The sequence below is a fragment of the Numenius arquata genome, chromosome 2 (genome assembly GCF_964106895.1).
Source record: "Numenius arquata chromosome 2, bNumArq3.hap1.1, whole genome shotgun sequence".
NCBI classification, from domain to species: Eukaryota; Metazoa; Chordata; class Aves; order Charadriiformes; family Scolopacidae; genus Numenius; species Numenius arquata.
In genome coordinates, this window is record NC_133577.1 from 82,091,392 (window position 1) to 82,104,105 (window position 12,714).

Below are 12,714 nucleotides of genomic sequence, written 5' to 3' on the forward strand. Positions count from 1 at the left end.
GGAACTGTGAGTATGATACAGAATGCTGGTAATTTTTCCACATCCAGCAACCAGGACATTTCCTGCCAGAGCATCCTCCGAGTTCTTCCATTGTGTTGAAACTGCAAAAACTTTCTAAATCAGGACTTCCTCCTATTATATTTTAGAGGCGTCTTTCTGGGAAATGCAGATTCAAGTGAAAAAAAAAAAAAAAAAAAGGAATTCCTGCAGCACCACCCAGTGGAAACATTAGAAAAAGTTACAGAGTGCCCCAGCACACAAGTTCCGATTTGCGGCAAAACTACAGTAATATTGCCACACAAACACAGACTGGTTTAAGGACATGCCAAAAAAGCACAGAGGGTTTTTCTGGCCACTGTATGAGGTATGCCTACTTGGCCACCCCTGCATAATAGTCTTAACTTTATCTTCTAATTTAAAATATTATTTACAGTAATAATTTGCAAGGTCTCCTTCTCAAGCAAGAATACCCACTGTTCTGGCTCAGCACATTTAAAAAAATAAACAGAGTCCTGTGGTTAAGAACAACACTAAAGAGACAGCAGCAAGATCTAGCAAAATATTATAGGATAACATCAAGTTCCACTACAGAAAAGAAAGCACTCGCACACGTGTACACACAGCACACAGTAGGTACATTTGGTAATACCATGTTTGCAGTTTTTAATTTTTTTAACTAAGTCAAAGAAAGGCTGAGGCAGATTTCCAAAGGAAGAAAGTTCTGCAACCTCCAAATGAACACAACAAAGGACTGGTCGCCTGCCAAGCAGAGGTGTGATGACACCGCCTCTAAAACACCAGTGTTTTCAGATTCTCCCTAAGGATGCAGTTCAAGAAACAGTTTTAATCCTACTGGACTAAAAGCCCTTAGCAGGAGGGAACATGGCTAAGTTGCCTCCCTGTGAAAGGCTTAAGAAAATAACCTGCTCAACTATTTCTAAAGCTAGCTGTAAACAAAACTACATAAATCCATAATGGCTCCAACCGTTCACCTTGGGACAGACGTAAAATGAATGCAGGCTCCTCACACTGCTCTCTGTCTGCTCATGTGGTGCACATCTGTGGCATGCTGGCAGTACGCTGCACTGAAAACACAGGGACTTCTGCTTTCAAAGCCAGCCCTATATGTTTATTTTCCCCATATGACATTCTCTCACTTTTTTGTCGGCATCAGTAGGACACAGATCATGATTATTTGACTGTCCTATATAAAATTTCCGAAATTCCCTTTGATGAATTCATAAAAAATATGCATGAAAACAAAAAAAATAGCTAAAGGAGGGAGACGATACAGCCTTCAGGAACGGTGGCTATTTTGAAAGTTTACTTGACATACCAAGCAACGACTACTCCCAAATGTAAATGCTTTTTCCTTATCTGTACTCCCTTCTTAATCTGAAATATTAAAATTTCCAATTTTGTGACAGCAGACCAAATGCTTTGTAACTTATGCTAGTGGCTCTAATATTTTAAGTGGTGTACTAATACTGTCATCTGTCTCAAATGTTGCTTTTAATACATTTCATATTGAGATTTTTAAACTAATCTTCCCCTCTCAACTCATGTTTCCTAGACCAGAAACTTAGATAAACAAGCAAGTCTTTTTAATACCGTGAGCAGAGAGGAGCCTGGCCAAAAGGACAGGAAATGCAGTCCTGGGAATTCTGTTCAGGCAAACTGATGTGCCTGGCAATTTCTGCAAGACCTGAAGCACAAGCAAGATGATAGCAGCCTACACTACCAGTCAGAGCTCGCCTTCCTATACGCTGAATTTTCAGAATTTGCTGGATTAGCAAAATGAGCCATTAAACTATTAAATAACATACAGGCTTGCATGTATATTCTCATGTTACAAGAGGAGCCAGTCATATCCTTATAGCGAAAACGGTGTAACACAACTCAGCAGACGGTAACCTACATACATATAGTGACATTATACCTGGACAATTGCTTCCCAAAAAGTTAGTGCTATTGCAATAGTCGTTGGAGCACAGGCCAGGGTGTAAATTCCTTAGTTATAAAAAATAAGCTGTTAGTCACAGCACTAGTCAAGGTCCATATTTTTCACTTTAAATGCTATTATTTCTGTGCATAATGGTCTCATAGTAAAAACCTACATTAAGAATCACGCTTACATGTCAAAATCTCAAAAATCTGCTATTCTCCTCCTTCCTCAGTACTAATCAAAGTTCTGACATGCATGTTTATCATGTGCTAAGCTAAACTGAAACCCAATTAAAAGATTCTTATCTTCTGACATTATTCACTTGTCTACTACACTGATAAGAACCTGAAGGTCACACCTACACGTTTCCCCTAACATCATTCATTAAACACTGGAATACCCAACAGAATGTATCATAAAATACATGAGATTTCAGCCAACAGAAGATCTGGTTGTTACTCTCCTGTACTGTGTCCTGTGTACTTAAACTAATTCCCATGGCTGCTGTGAACTACGAAGGAGAGACAAATGGGACACTATTTCAATGATTACAGCAAATTTTGCTGTACACAAAGTGCCCCGATTGCCTGTTTAGAAGTGACATCAATACACCAACTGCTTTGTTAGTGTCTCTGCTGCTCAGGATACCTAACAGCCCCTATTCTGATTTCTACGCCGAATCCTGGATGAGATTCCACTTTTAAGTAAAACTTAAAGACTGTCTCCTCTTCTCAACTTGGATGCCATTGCACAGTCCGTTTTATTGTACCCTGCTTCCGGGGAATCAATCCAGCCTTGATACTGCTCTGTTCTGGAAGCATTGCAGAGCTTCCAGTACTGAAGCAGCAGTACCGAAGGATTGCTGCAGACGGACTTTCTACACCAGCCCTATTCCACACTCGCAGTTTGCTAAACTAACCACACACGCCAGTTGCTCTGAGTCTGCTCTGAGTCACAGACTTCCCAGAGGTATATATCTAGAATCTAAACCCACATTCCCATCTCAGCTATATTAGTAGAGCATGGAAGAAATTCTCTGAAGGTAGTCAACTTTCTCCAGATTTTGCTACCAGAGCTGCAACAGGAATTTGTTCTTACTTTCTAAATGCTTTTAAAAGATTGTTTCTTCTCATGAATCACTTTTAATTGCTGGGAAGAGATAATAGTGGTACTTGAGTCCATAAACTTTTTATTTGTGTTGTATTGTGACTTGATACAACAGAGGCCACAGCATTACAACAATATAAACATTTAAAAACTAATGCTAATGAGTAACACTCATTAGCATCCTTCCCAAAAAGCTTGATCTGAAATACATCTGATCAATTTTCCTCATATCATAAAAAAAAGAGATGAAGAAATATACAGAGATACAGTAAAGAGGTGCTGTCACCACGTTAGAGGAAAATAGATGTGTAGTAGAAATCTGTTTTCCAGATGAGCTGTCAGCTGTTTTGCAAAACAAGGACAGGAAACTTATGGGAGGATATTTGATTAAAAACATTTAGATTCTTCAGATGAAGTATATAATCTAGATAAAGTATATATTCAGTATAAAGTATATAATAAAGTATATAAAGTCCACTCTTTTTTGTACAACTCCAAAGGCGTATTTTGCACAAACTTCTTTGCTTGTTCGCTAATATTTTCAGAGAAAGACCCATCTTGTAAAATTTTATTAAGAGGACTTAAAACTTAGACTAGTGCTTAGAATGCTTTTACCGATTTTGAATAAGTGGTAAGAATCATAAAAATTACAACCAAATGATTCATTACATAATTTAACAACAGCTAAAACCAAAAGACAATGTGTAAGATCTAAGTTTTGCTTTCCTAGTACCTCATATCATCCTCAAGTTAAGATCCACAAGATAAAAAACATGTTTACTTTAAAGTTGGAGAAACTAAGACAAGGTTGTTTGCATGAGAGCCAAAATACATTAACATGTAGTGATTAATATTTGCAAAGATTATCCAAGCTATATTCTGTCTTCAAATACTGAATAGTAAATCGGCGCGTGAGACACAGACGTAATTGAAATGACTCTTTGAAATGGGTCTGGGGGAAGCCGTAGAATGGGCAGTATCTTCACATGCTCCTGACACTGCAAAATTTAGAGCAAAGCTATGGAAGACTAAGGAGGACATTTCCACAGACCAAGCAAGAGCTACTCCAATGCCTTTTAGTTACATTCAAGGCCTAAGCAAGCACTTAAAGGTTTGCAACATGCAGTTAAGTCTCACTGTATTAACAGAAGTGCTGACACACTCAAAAATAAATACATGCCTAAGTGCTTCAAAAGATGAAAACAAAGTAAGCTTGTGGCTTCCTACAGAAATTCTTCTTCTGAAGAGCCTGAGCTGTATCTATCCGCTCAGATGTAGACAGAGCACATGGTACAGCATTTAGAAACCTTTCTTTACATAGTTGATGACATTTATCTTAAAAGTTCATAGGTGTCATCACACTAAATATTTAGTCATTCAGTACACTGTGAGATACTAACCATGAATTACACTGATTAAGCAGATCAACAATTCCAGGGTACTTTTTGGTACTGCAAAAACTATCAGAGTATTCATACAAAATTAAAAATGCAGAATGACTACATAGTTATCAATTTGGATTAAGTTAGCTGGTAGGTAGTGCCTTAGTGATATTTTCATATCAATGCTCATGGCAGGCATTTTCTTTAGTTTTTGGTTTTAGAAAAGCAGCAACTCTCCTTCAAAAAGCTTTTGAATTAAAATTCACTCTTAACAGCAATCCCTTAAGAATTTGAATTCTGTTATAATTACTGGCATATAAAACCACAGTGAGTTAAAGAAAGTTTTAAGGACAAAGATGCGTTTTCTTTTTGCGAAGTGCACAGATAAGACATACTTCATCTGCTTTGTTTCCATACGTACAGCCTTGTATTTTGCAGTGCGGTGAGCTCGACTTCCTGTACCTACACCTTGACATTCTCCTCAAAAATCATGACTAAGTCTTTAATCATTCATTATTCAACAAAATACTTCAACATGAGAATACACATATCCAGTCTTCCAAGAGCTCTCAACAGCCTCCAGAATATTAGTTGATTCATTTAACAAGCCACAGACCAAGTAAACATCTGCCTAATGATTCAAGACTGTGAGATTCCCCATTGTGGGAAACTCCGAGGAGAAAGCCACGGTGAATCAGTCGGGAGATACACAGCGCAACGTGATTTTCAAAAGCCCGTAAGTGACAGCCTGTTGCATGAACCACTGGGTGTGGTTACAAAAGACACACAGCAGCTCAAAACCAACACCACTCTTTGAAACTGGCCCGGGCAAACGGTGTCCTATAATCAGTGTCACAGCTCTAAGATGGATTCAAGCAGCAGCATCCAGGCACGCTGCACATTGGAGCCACCGCCACCAGAAGAAAACCATGGACTGGGAAACAGTCCGAATTGCACAATCCAGTCCAACCAGCCGTATCTTTGTGGGAAGTACTAGCTAATTTATCAGTTCTTTGCTATCTTAGATTATTTAGTACTATGACAGAACCACTCACAGGTAACTTAACTACACAGGCGTATGAATTTTGTATGATGTCACCAAGAAAGAACGGCTAAAATAACTTTTTTATAAATACATGCATCACAAATAACTGTATGTCGATTCTCCCAGCCTCATCCCCCTCTCCCTTACCCTTAATAGCCAAATGACTTTTTATTTCAGCGTCTTTTTCTTTTCTTTGGTTTTCTGAAGCAACGTTGTCATGTGATTGCATTCCCAAGGCAAATATTAGTATTTTCTATAACAGCTGATGGACCTTAGTGTCCGTATTATATATACCTATCTTCCTACATGTAAACATATGACCCTCGGAGCAAGCGACAAGCTCCGTGTACCTTGGTGAACCTGCGAAATTACTTTCATTCTGTGCCAAGTCCTCCAGAACAGACTTTTAAACTATGGTAGACTTCAGTTTCAAGTCCCTTGAGCTGTAATACCTTCCCATAAGAACACCTCTAACCACAACACACCCTGAAGCTGGCCTCCATCCCAAGAAGGGCATTACAATAAGAAGGTAAAGTTTACATAATTGGACTTCATACACAGCAAAGGGGAATACTTCAGAGTGAGATATTTGATTTGTTTTCATGATTTAAGTTTAGTGAGGTAACATTAAGTAACAGGGGCAAAGAACCACTGTGAATCGGTAAGCAGTGAGAACTGCTAATGAATAAACAAAATAGGTATTTGTTTCTTCATATGAAAGCTCCATGTGGGCAGTGGTTTACAAACAAGGCTGTAGCTGAGTTCCTCCCCCTGAGATTGTGTTGTTTATCTCAGCCATTGCATCTAGGTGGAGTTGGTGATATCTGAAAGGATATAAGCCTGTAGGTTTTTCCCTTTTTAGGAACAACTCACGGATGTGATTTGGAAAATCAATATATAAGCAATTATGGTAATATCTCATGCGAGATAGTATATATTCTTCTCATACATTTTTCTATTTCGCAAGTTAAAACAGGTAGAGAATAAAATCATACTTACAACGAAAACCCCTTTAAGTTGTTTTTATTATTTATTTATTTATTATTAATTTATTTATTATTTGAGAGGAAACCATCATGCAGTATTTGATATTTGGATTTTTTTTCTGTTCCAAACAGAAATGTTGTATTTTTAACACATCTATGGATTACTTCTCATTCACTCTTTCGAATATGCAGAGCATACAACCAGTACACTACTACTACTACATCTGTTTTTCTATGAGGACATCAAGATGTTTTTACTTATGCTGAGTGAATACAATATATGAAATTTATATAGTGTAGATAGACTATATATATCTGTATGTACGAATGCGTGTGCTTCATCTACACTTGTCAAGGGTTAGGCTGGGCCGGCCACTAAACGAACGACAGATGTTCTCTATTAACCCCTCTCCCTTCCCTAGAAGGGGAAGGGAGAGAGAATAAGGGAGAGGGAATTATGGGTTGGAAAAAAAGCCTAAAACAGCTATAATGAAATATTAACAAAAAAAAAATTTAATAATAAGAAAATAATTAAATATATACAAATATAAACAAAACTAAATAACAAGCTCCCAGGATGACAATCATGTCACTGGCAAGCACCGGGACTGGACTCAGCGACAGATGAGAACTGGATTTGGGAACTGGATTCAGGAAGGCATGGATTGGGATCGAAGGCAGAAGAGCAGACAAGATGCCAACCATCAAAGAAAAGACAATTAACTTCTTTGATCCCTCAGCTTTTTATACTGAGCATGATGCTCACGGGATGGGATACCCCATTGGTCAGTTTTTGGGTCACCTGTCCTGTCCAAGGCTCCCCGCAGGTGCGACCCCTCTACGCTCTTCCACTTCCAACCCTCCACTATGGCACATAACAAAGTTAGCTGACCTTGGTTGTTAGGGGAATCAGTAGGCACAAAAGCCTCTCTGCATACCGTTCCTTGGCATTAACTATAAACATCAGATATTATCACTCTGGAGGCAGGCAGTGTCTGAAAACCATACCGTTACTTTCAGAGAGGACAGTCAGTTAGAATAGACTTAAGTAAAATTACTGAAAATAAAATTGGTTTTGTTCTATCTCAAACTAGGACAACACTGCTTCAGCAGATGGCACAGTGAAATTCCAGCAATATTTAATGCAATAAGTGGACAATTTAATGTCCATGTTTCAAAGAGAGATAATCAGAGCGGAGAAACACTCTTCAGTAAGAGTTTTCATGTTGTACACAGCATTAACTGTTCCACAGTATATTCAACAGATTTTTTAACATTATGCCCAGTAATGCACCTATGTCTCTAAAATTTAGAATTTTACAAAAGAAATACAATTCCAAAACCGGAAAACAGCTTTCACTACCTGATGACTACATTTGACTGAAACACAGATGAGGCATTTTCTGGTTTACATACTACTCTAAAAATTCTTCTCTGCCCAACTAGAACATCAAGAGGCATCTGTGTCTGGAGATTGTGTCACTAATCCACTAATAAAAGTCCTCTGTAAAGTGATGTTCATGAAGAACTTTTCTGTGCAGCGTGGACACAGGAAGTACAGGAAACACTGAAGATCCTCAAAGGTAAACACGTGGTATACTGCAATTAGTTCTCCATACAAGTACTACTTTTTTTCACAATATTTGCTTGTTTAATGCTATCACATGACAATTCAATTAAGTAGCTAAGTGTTATTTCCTATTACATGCAATTTTATTCACATTTTTTGACATTTCTTGAAGTTAAAACCAACTTGCAAGCCAGACTCCATTTTCTTTGTTTTCTCCAGATTTTTTTTTCAAAAAGTTGTTAACTTCTACTTTAAAGATCAGTAGGGCATGGCAAAAATCTTTCGAATTCTGAACACAGACTTTTTTCATGACCACTATGAAAATAAATCATCACAAAATAATGACACAAACCTCTAAGTGATATGTACAAAATAAATATCAATCACTTGGAAATTAAATATGTAAAGCATCAATACAGCAAGGTTATGTGAGTGAATATACTTTCCAAACATGCCCAGCACCTCAGTGTCTTGGCTCAAGAGTCTTTTAATCATTCAATTACATACAATTGTCACAGATGCTTGTGACATGCTTGTAGTACAACAGCTTTCTGCGCACCCCATTTCTGCACTTCACCCTGTGAAACTATTTATGCATAAATTACATTTAATCTGAAATAATCAAAAAGTCTGTATAAGCAAAACATGAGATGAACCATGACTTTTCTGCTTGAAATTAAATGCAACCATTGACTTTTGAAGTTGGGAGTCCGCATGACCGAAAAGATGCTGCATTGTATAAACTTGTCTCAGCGCTACACCCCTAAGTAAATAAAGATGTAAGTTGTCTCCCTTTCAACTGTAATGTTAGAAAGGCTGACAGGGCTTCACAAAACCCTCCTGTGTTAGAGAACGGAAACTCCTAATGAGATTAGTTGGTGTGTGTGCAGACATTACTTAGCCATGACTAAATGGGCTCTCTTCCTGCAGCCAGTGGAAAATTCAGGGAACTTTTTCCCCCTGCAGCATCAGAGTCTCTCTAACCTTCAGCAAAGCCAGATCCAAAAACAACTCTCCACTTTCTCTCCCTTTCTCTCTCTCTCTTTTTTTTCCCTTCCCTTACAAACATTTTTAGTGTTTTTTCGGTTGGTCGTGGAAACTCTCCACGTCGGCCAAGGGGTCTTGGGGCAGGGGCTGGCTATGAAAAGCGGGGAGGGGGAGGGCCGGGGAGAACGCAGAAGACTACAAAGGAAACTGTAAAAAAAAAAGGAGCAAATATATAAACCTGAGAGGGAGAAAACCACAGAGTTTCTTTGTGAGCTGCAGTGACTCATTTTCAAGATGTTGTCTGCTGCCAGTTTCAAACCGGAAGCGCATGGCAATTAGTCTTGCTGTTTCCAGACAAGCCAGAAACTCTCCCGACACTTTTTTTTTTTTTTTTTTTTTGGCTTTTTTAAAGCCCCTTCTGCAGTTTCTGCAGGAGCCTTCCCCTTCCTTCCCTTCCCCCCCCCCCCCCCGCCTCCTGCCCCCGGCCCCGCAGCGGCGCCGGGGACCCCGCGGCGCCCCCCGCCGCCCTGACAGGCACCCGGGCGGCCCCCGCCGCCCCAGTCGCCGTTATCGTGACATGCTGCTCGTAGGGAACAGGCCCGGGCGGCCCCGACAGCCTGACACCGCCGGACGGGGCTGAGGGGAGAGGCAGGATACGACCCGGCACCGCCGAGGTGGCTGCGGGGCGGCGAGGGGTCCCAGGGCTCCCCCCGACCCGCTGTGCTCTGTCAGGCAGCGACCCGCTCCCGGCCCTGCCTCTCCTCACACCCCGGCCCCCACACACGCTCCCTCCCCTCACCTACACCCGCAGCTCCCGGGGGTGCCGGGGCCCCCGAGGCGGCCCTCCACCGGGCCGGGGGGGCTCCCTAAGGCGGCGGGACCCCCCTGAGGCGGCGGGAGCTCCCTCAGCGCCCCGCGCCCTCCAGCCGCCGTTCCACAACCGCCGCCCCCCTGCCCTCCTTACCGCCGCGCTGGCCGGGCCCGGCCCCGGCCCCAGGGTAGGACCCCCGGCCCCGTGTGGGGCTGCGAGCCCCCCGCTGTCCCCCCGGCGCTCCTCACCTCCAGCCCGCGGTTCTGCCCCCCCGTGTCTCTCCACGCTGCTGCCCCACCAGCGAGGGGGGGGCGCCGGCTCCCGCTGCCTCCCGCAGCCGCCCTCCCCGAAGCCCCCCGAAACTTTGCAGCAGCCGGGGCCGGCGCAGCAGCAGCAGCAGCAGCACTTGTACCTACCCAGAGCCTGAGAGGGACTTTTCCGCTCTCTCCCGGTACTTTAGAGGGAGGTGGGTAAAATCCCCTGGTTCTCCATGCTGACACTCTTCTGCAGGCGCTCTGCTGCTCTTGTAACGAGATCCTGATTTTTTTTCCCCCCCTTTTTTTTTTCTTTTTTTTTTTTTTTTTTTTTGCGGCCGGAGAGTGCGTGTGCGTGTGTGTGTGTGTGTGTGTGTGTGTGTGTTTGTGCGTGTGTGTGCGTGTGTGTGCGCCCGTGTGCGGGAGCGAGCAGGAAGTCAGAGCAGTCAGACAGCGAGCCGGCTCACTTCCTCCCCTGCATTATTCCCCAGGCGCTTTGCCGTCTGTGTAAACAGGCTTTTCCTCCCCTCGCCCCTCGCTCTGGCCACCGATGCGCAGCATGGCTGTAACATAAGACACGCACATCCTACAGCCGCCGGGCTAGCGGCACCTCCGCCGCCTCGCAGGGAGCTCCGCCGGCTCCCCCGACCTCCACCTCTTCCTGTGCTACACCCCTGGGGAGGAGCTTCCCGCCGGCCACGGGCTGCGAGGTGCCCTGGCCGAAACCCACCCGTGGCTGTGGGGAGATGCCTGTGGAGGGCTGAGGAGGGGCACACCGCCCTCCCCGCGGGATGGCGAGGGGCCCCGGCGAGGCGTTGGCCCTGGGAAAGGCGGGCGCCCTCGTCCCCGTCGGACCGGGGGCTGTGGGGCGGCAGTGGAGGGGAGTGCTGGAGCCTGCACTTTGGGCCCCGAGGGGGTTGAGGCGTTGGCCGTGTGGGGTAGCTCGATGGGTGCTGCTTTCCCAAAGGTAGGGCTCGCTGGGTGCTCCCTTCCCGAAGGTAGAGCTCGCTGGGTGCTCTCTTCACCGCCGGCCTTCCCGAGCTGGACGTCACATAGGTCACGAAACACCCAAATGGTGCAACATGGCACGACAAGGTAAACCAAGGTTCAAAGTCAAGGGGCCCTCAAGTCTTTGAATTCAAAGTGGATCTTCCAGCTCCACGTCATATCCCAAAGACAGGCCAGTGGTAGTTTGCTGCCTGGGATTTTGGTTTTGACCCTCCATCTGTAAACCTCAATTCTGAACCGTTGGTTTGGATTTATTAAAGGGACACATTTCCAGTATTTGGAGTTTACATCCCTTATGTCTCTTGTGTATCATATATCTGAACTGTACCATCTATTTCTTACTTTATTTGGAAATCCTCAGACTGAGCAACATTATCTTCTCTCTGCCCAGTGCGTCGGTGATGTTCAGTGCATAACACTTCAAAATCAATGCTGTGCCGCTATTTCATTTAACAGTCACAAGATTTATCATTCCAGCACAATCAGTGTAGTCCAGAATGTGCTTGATGTGCAATGACACAGAAGCCATGATTATTTTTTATCACTCTATTGGGTCGTTGCTTATGATGTTATTGGGAACAAAAGTATGCTTTGATGGAATTAAAAAGTTCCTCACAGTTGGCCACTAGATGTTAGTCAATAACATCCGAACAGCTGGCGGTGAGCAAATTGCAAGTCTCTTGTGGAAGTCCATCAGGTCTTCCTTCTCATCTTCTAACATGCCGTGGGGGAGCAAGAATAACAGGGTACTGGCACACCAAGTTATGTAACTCTGTTCTTTTCCTCAAATCATTCCCTTTTAGCAGCCATTCTGAATTTTAGAATACAGATGTGAGGTCTGCTAAATCCTCATTTTGTGTTTCTCAAATAAAGAAGCATTAAAAAGTTTAACCTGAGAGAGTATATTTCCTAGATTGAAATACACAGTGGATAAAGTCCTTGCTGTTAGCATTAAAGTCATTAGGATGCAGGAATCAACCTTTGTTTAGGAAGTAAAACTGAAGACCCGGTTTTGCAAAACCAGGACAGCTAGAGAAGCTTTTATGGTGCCAATATGCAATGTTGGACTGACAGCTGGGGGTACCAGAATTCATACGTTTGTCTTTCATACACACCATACATTTGTCTTTCATTGATTTTGTGAACAAGAGACAAAGCAGAGATATTCCAGAGATGCCTTGACCAGTTAGAGGTGCGGAGATCTGAGGGAACAAACTCCCAAAACCAGTATAACTTCTTTTCTTTTACAAAAAGTGAATAAAACTATCTTTTTTAAAAGTTTAAAAAATAAAATGTTTCTTTTATTTACTATACTGTAACTTGGTTGACAGCACCAGATTTACTTTTTTTTACAGCACAAGTCCTTTTTTTGTCTAGATAGTGAGGTAGAAACCTAAATAAACCTGCCTAAGTGCTGAAAGTTGGATGGCCACTGGATGAAGGCTCTTCATATTACCCTACGGATGCTGGAGAAGAAAGTGTGGAACTTGTTTAATGGAATAAAGCCACCAGGATATGTTGGAAACACAAGGAATCCAGAAAGCTCTGCTGGAAGTGGAAGAAAATGGGAGGTTTTGGCCAGGGCTAGCTACTGATTCTATCACTATGGATGTCATCAG

General features: G+C 42.7%; 1 protein-coding gene across 2 annotated transcripts in view; it reads right to left on the minus strand.

Moving 5' to 3' along the window:
- ELK3 (ETS transcription factor ELK3) overlaps window positions 1-10,732 on the minus strand; it is a 40,455-nt gene extending 29,723 nt beyond the window's left edge. Inside the window, exon 1 of one of the 2 annotated variants that reach the window (XM_074168186.1) lies at window positions 10,250-10,732. The gene's annotated coding sequence lies outside the window, so the exon portion shown is untranslated. The remainder of the gene's footprint in view (window positions 1-10,249) is intronic. The other variant, XM_074168187.1, reaches the window with a different exon arrangement.
- Window positions 10,733-12,714: the final 1,982 nt, after the last annotated feature.